Genomic DNA, 6,000 nt, shown 5'->3' on the forward strand with positions numbered 1-6,000 from the left:
TGAGCTACATCCCCAGCCCTTGTTGTCTGTTTTGACACAACTAAATACTGTATAGCCAACGGTGTAGTCAAAAGTATACATGTTAATATTTTGTGCCACATTTTAAGATTAATTTCTTGCTGCCTACTCTTATACCTCCCAAAATATATCCTTTATTTCCCCCAAGAGATGACCATGGAAATTTTATTCCTCTTTATCTTAGTGGGCAGTACCTTAAGAAAATCATACCTTTTGCTTAAGACCTTTGTGTGTTTGCACAAAGCATGGAGAGAGAGAGAGAGAGAGAGATATCGAGACAAGATTAATTTTGCCCAGATTATGCTACTAAGAAAATGCTGTGTATGTGGTGCACACTCTGGTTTATAGACACAGAAAAGTTGGTCAAAGCTAAATATGTTGGGAGTTTAGTTCTCAAAGATGGTTGAAAACTTAGCTATGGGATGTTGGGCACACACCAGAACTTCAAGTAGTGTCCCCGTGCTGCTTTTGTCTAGGTTTTAAAAGATGCCTAGTCCTTTCACTTTCATGGGCCTGACAAGATCAATGCCTTGTGTTTTCCCTTCACCCCTCTTTTTCTAATAGTAAGCAGAGTTGTTGGAAATGAACGCATTCAAGTAAAAGCCATTATAGGGTATTCTTGTCTCTTCATTCTGTATAAATTTTTTTAAAATTAATATTAATTTACCTAAAGCTAAAGCTTGTCTTCAACTCTGAGCACTCCAGTTGTCTTTAACTGACCAGGTCCCCTCCTTCTTACCATCCTGTCTTTTCCCCGTGATGGCCAGAGGCTCTGTTTGACCCCAAACACTCAGCTTTCATAGGCCCGTCTCTGTCTCCAGCATCCTCTGCTTCCATCTGGAGAGGCTCTGACAGTGTCTGCAAGAAGTCAGCTATGGCTTTGGAGCTACAGTCACTCCTAAAAGGCCTCCTTAGTCCCACCCAGGACACACTTGTTCTTGTTAATAGTCCATTCTAAACTAACTGGTAATTCCCTCCCATTTCTGTCATCAACTTAAAAGCTGAAAATTTTGATGGGGAAATGATACGTTTCTTGGTAAACTGAAAAGTGGCATGACACACATTCCTTCTAGTTGGCTCCAGACATTTGTTTACTTTCACATTTATAATTTGCCCTGATGCACAAAGGACTTGAGGCCACTGCCATCCTTACAGAGAATCCCTTGTTACATCTTTAATGGATACGGCCTCCTTAAAGGAGCTTGGGATTGAAAAAAAAAAAACTCCTGCAACAGAACAGATAATTTAAGTGTTCTGCTAACACTTTTTATTGCTTTATTAATGCTTGCCATGGGAGTCATTGGAAGCAGTGCAGGTGAACAGGAAGCTAACAGCAGACACCAAGAATTGTGCTGTCTCACAGATGTGTGTCTTATCTGCAGACTGCAGACACTGAGCTCCAGCTTGTGCCTCACTTCTCTCTTCATAAGGCTCTGAACAAGAGGCGCACAGCAAACGTGTCCCTGCTGTTGATGCCTGTGACAGAGTACCATCACCAGCACCAGGGTGACTGCAGTGGGCCATGCCGTGGGAATAACTGTTTAACTCTCTGCAGCTTTAAAATCACATTGATTTCATTCGGGCAAAGGCACATCGGCAGGGGTGTATTTTACTGTTTGACACACAGATGACAATCTAGCTGGAAGCTAGTATTTTGGAAGAAAATACTGAAAAGAAAATGATGGTTATGAGACAACATAGTTATAAGACACAGCGTGTATCTATATTTTTCTTCTGAGAAAAGTCAAATTTTCACCCTGGAAAAACACCCAGAAACCAAGCAGTTGCATCCCTGTGTTTTGGCATTTATGTAACAGTTTATACGAAAGAAAAACACAGTAAAAAGTCATTCCAACACTGCGTGCTAATTTGCCAGAGCCACGAGATGAAACAATCAGCACATTTGCACTTTTGTGTTGAATATTTGAGGAGTGTGACAGTACAAAGGGAAAAATAGGAGAAACTTGCCCTGCCATCGAGGAGGACAGGGCTGTGGCATAGCTTTGCTCCAAGTTGCTCCATAACCAGTGTCCAGAGAGGCACAACCAGGAGAGGAGAGAATAAAGGAGGTGCTCAGGAATGTGGAGAATGGCTAGGACAAGGCAGCAGGCACAAAATGGGCCATCTTTGGTGACTAAAATCCAAATCACACAATAACTTCCAGAAAATAAAAGCAGTTGCACAATTCAAGTTAATATGCATATCACACTTACTCAAGAGTTTTCATAAGCACACGATTCTGTCCATCCAATAACACTATGCAGGCGAGGCATACAGCCCCAGTTTATAAACCAGTTGCAGTCAGGCCCTGTGAAATGCTGGAACAAGGACAGCTGCAACCTACTTAAGACAAAGTCCCCCCTCAATACTATCCATGCTCTCCGGAAAGCTGAGGTGAAGTTCCGTAGTCCACACCTGAGAATGGGAATATCTGATCCTGAAAAGAACAAACGTCATATGAGTTGCTTAATTTAGGCAGCTGAAAAGGAGAAGAAAGGCCTGCCTAGGGAGAATTTGGGCCTAGGGAGCGCTGCTTAGTCCTAGAGACAAAGGGAACAGCAGCAGCTGGCTAAAGAATGAAGGAGCAAGTAGAAGCAGGCCCACCAGTGAAGGTCCCATAGAATGTGGAGAAGGGGTTCCGTGCTTCAACTGTGGGCACTTGCAGTACTAGAGACAGATTCCAAGGATTTGCCTGTCAGCTGTGGAAGCTAACATCTTGGGAATAGGCACACACTTTTCTACCCCCAATCTCTATCTAACCTAGTGCTCAGGATTAATCACCTCATTTTATAAAACAAACTATAGAAACTTCTATTTGCCAGATTCTAAATTAGGAATGAGTACCTTCTCTAAAATATCTTTGTAGCCAAGACAAGTTCTTTTACAACTTGAGGAGCCAGGCTGAACACAGCCCCCTGGGTGCCATATATACTATTTAGCAGAGCCATTTGTCCTTTTTTGTGTGTAGATGCACAAAGGGAAACCTTATTGGTGCAAACCTTGAGTTTTATAAATAGTTGATGGTGTGAACATTCAGATTTTCTTTTAACCTTCTTTTGAGTGTTTCTATCCTTCCTTGAGACCAATCACTCAGGTCCTTTTATATGGAAGAGGAATAACAACTCTCAGCTGTTAGAACTGTGTTGAACTTAGCATACACATCCTGATGATGTGGGGGCAGCCATGGGAAGAGCTCAGTCAAGGTTAGTTTCCTGCCTTATGCCTTTCCCGAAGAATGCAGAGCAAGATGTAGTGGACTTGAGTACAGTTATTTTGCATTAAAGTATATTTCCTCTATGCATAGTGGCCTTAGGCTGCTATTCATTTTTAGTTTCAGATTGCTATTTAATAGTTTCTTCACCTCTTTAATTCTTTTCAAAATGTACTGAGCCCCTGCTATGTTATGCTTGAAGTTTTATCTATCTCACCTCATTTAATCTTCATAGCAAGATGTCCTTTTCATTGACCTGCACATGTGTAGCTTAATTCAATACATTTTGCAGCTGTGATCCATTTTTTTCAAATTGCAGAAGTCATGTTGCTGGATGTGGATCACTCTGTCCATGGGAAAAGATACTAATGTAATAGTGTCCCTTAAAATGGCAATTTAAAAAAAAATATATGGAATGCTTCACAAATTTGCGTGTCATTCTTGTTTAGGGGCCATGCTAATCTTCTCTGTATCATTTCAGTTTTAGTATATGTGTTGAAGAGAGCAAAACAAGTTTGTTTGTTTTTTTTTAATCAAAGGGAATTTGAAAAGTATTTGTTTTGTCGGGAAGAGCTGCCTTTTTAGTCCACATGATTGCATAAGAGGGTATAAAGCAGAGCTAACTGTAGTCCATACAAATTAGAAAATGATGCCCTCTCTGGGAAGATACTATCCTAAGGCACAAGACTTGTGCATGGTGGTGCTTTTGCACAAAATGGACCAACGAAGGCTTCTCTTTAGGTGGGTAGACACAGCCTGAAGCCATAGTGTGTGGCTCAGAGAGCTGACAGCAGGATGGCTATAAGCTTCTTGTGCACTTTGTGCATTGCACAGCCTGGCCCAACTACATTATGGCTGAGGTGTGTGTGTGTGCGCGCACACACACACATGGAATGTTTGAAGGGAGATGGAGGTATTGATGGTGAATGGGAGAGAATGAATGTCAGTAAGGGGGAACAGATACAGGACAAAACAATAGATCAGCAACTGGTAAGTAATCAAAGAAATTTCATAGAATTAGAAGGGGAAAGAGAGAGCCTATAGCTGATTCTTGCTCAGGGCATGCAAGGCAGTTTGAAGCCTGTGGCCAAAAACTCAATGGAAAAAAACCAGCAAGTCATGCTACTTTTACCACCACCATTGTCACTGTCAAGGCAGTCTTTGTTAACTCTGACTCCCTCTCCTGGTGCTAATTTCTCCAACTGTGGCATTTTAATGCCAAGCTTGTTTTTAGGGAGTGAAGCTTTTTTTAGGCCCCTGAGTCTCTCAGTCAGAGCACTTAGAGATGATGGAGAAATGGTGTGAGATGCTCTAGAGCCTGGACACCCTCCCCTTGATTCACACGGGGAGATCTCCAGAACAAACAGACCCTGCAGCCCTGTTCTTCAGCATGTTAGTGGTGAACGCTGTCCCCTGGCCTCTGAGGAGCAGCCTGCTGTCTACTCCCATATTACTCTGCTTCCTGTAGACAGCAGATGTGCAGAGAAAGGCCAAAATGATGCGTCTGTGCAGTCATAATAATAGGAAAGCCAACTGTGGAAGCAGAAGTGAATGGAATGTGCAGAGAAGAAGATCTATTTGTTAAAAGCCTGTTTAAAAATGGGGTAATATCTTATTTTCCTTCCTTTCATACTAGAAAATATTTGATCACTTATTATTATCTTCATTAAGAATTAGATACAGATTTGAATACCATGCTTAGTAACTTTCAAAAGTTGCAGAAGGGTAAAACAAACCACAGTAGGTTTTTGTACATTTTTTTTTACTCTAATCATTTACTGTAATTATACAAGGATTGAAATCTGCTAAAATTCTAGAAGGAGGTTACTTTACCAATTCGTGTTATATAATACTTGTTTTCCTCCACCCCCATACCCATATGGCAAATATAAATATATGAGGATGCCAGAAGTGGTGGTGAAAGTCTATAATCCCAGCAACTTGGGAGGCTTAGAGGATTTCAAGTTCAAGGCCAGCCTCAGCAAGCTAGTAAGACCCTCAGTAACTTGGCAAGATTCTGTCTCAAAATAATAAATAAGAAGGGCTGCAGATTGTAGCTCAGTGGTAAAGCACCCCTGTGTTCAATTACGTGTGTGTGGGGGGGTGTGAATGAGATATAATGTATATACATAGAGAAAAGGTAGAGATCAATCTACTTTAGATTGTATTTTTGGGAGCAGATGATTTCATAGTTGCAGAATAATGAAACAGTATAAATTGATCTTATTTGGAAATACAGACGAACGTGGCTTTTAAAAGGAGACTGATGAATGTGTATATGTACTTTAAAAAAATGTTTTAGATGTTGATGGACCTTTATTTTATTCATTTATTTATATGTGGTGCTGAGAATTGAACCCAGTGCCTCACACATGCTAGGCAAGCGCTGTACCACTGAGCCACAACCCCAGCCCCTTTTAAAAGTACTTTTGAAAGTTCTGGTTTAGAAATCAGTGGGCTCATATGTATCCAGAATAATACCTGGATTGCTTTTGATGTTCATTTGAATGCTCTGATTTCATTTAAAGGGCCCTTTCAGTCACAGTAATACTTGCTTCAGTAAAATGTTTTTTGCCGCCCCCAAACAGGCATGGGCAGCTGAACTAAGGTCGCTCATGTGAATTTGCAGGGACGCAAAATAAAACAGAAACAATTTACCTTTACACAAGCTTCAGGATGGCTTCCCCGGCTTTCAGCCTCAGGCTCCCCAAAAGGAAGAGCAAGAGAAAGGAGAGAGAGAGAGAGAGAGAGGAGAGGGGAGGGGTGAGAGG

The 6,000-nt window shown here is 41.3% G+C and overlaps 1 protein-coding gene and 1 non-coding gene across 2 annotated transcripts in view; one reads left to right on the forward strand and one right to left on the reverse strand.

Annotated features, from left to right (window-relative positions):
* Peli2 (pellino E3 ubiquitin protein ligase family member 2) overlaps nt 1-6,000 on the forward strand; it is a gene marked incomplete at its 5' end in the record, with an annotated part of 118,505 nt that overhangs the window by 40,140 nt on the left and 72,365 nt on the right. The gene's annotated exons all lie outside the window — the stretch shown is intronic.
* Nucleotides 3,634-3,740, reverse strand: LOC125613458. Its single transcript, XR_007344025.1, has one exon. It is a non-coding gene; the product is annotated as a U6 spliceosomal RNA (small nuclear RNA).

The sequence above is a fragment of the Marmota marmota genome, unplaced genomic scaffold (genome assembly GCF_001458135.2).
Source record: "Marmota marmota marmota unplaced genomic scaffold, marMar, whole genome shotgun sequence".
NCBI lineage: Eukaryota > Metazoa > Chordata > Mammalia > Rodentia > Sciuridae > Marmota > Marmota marmota.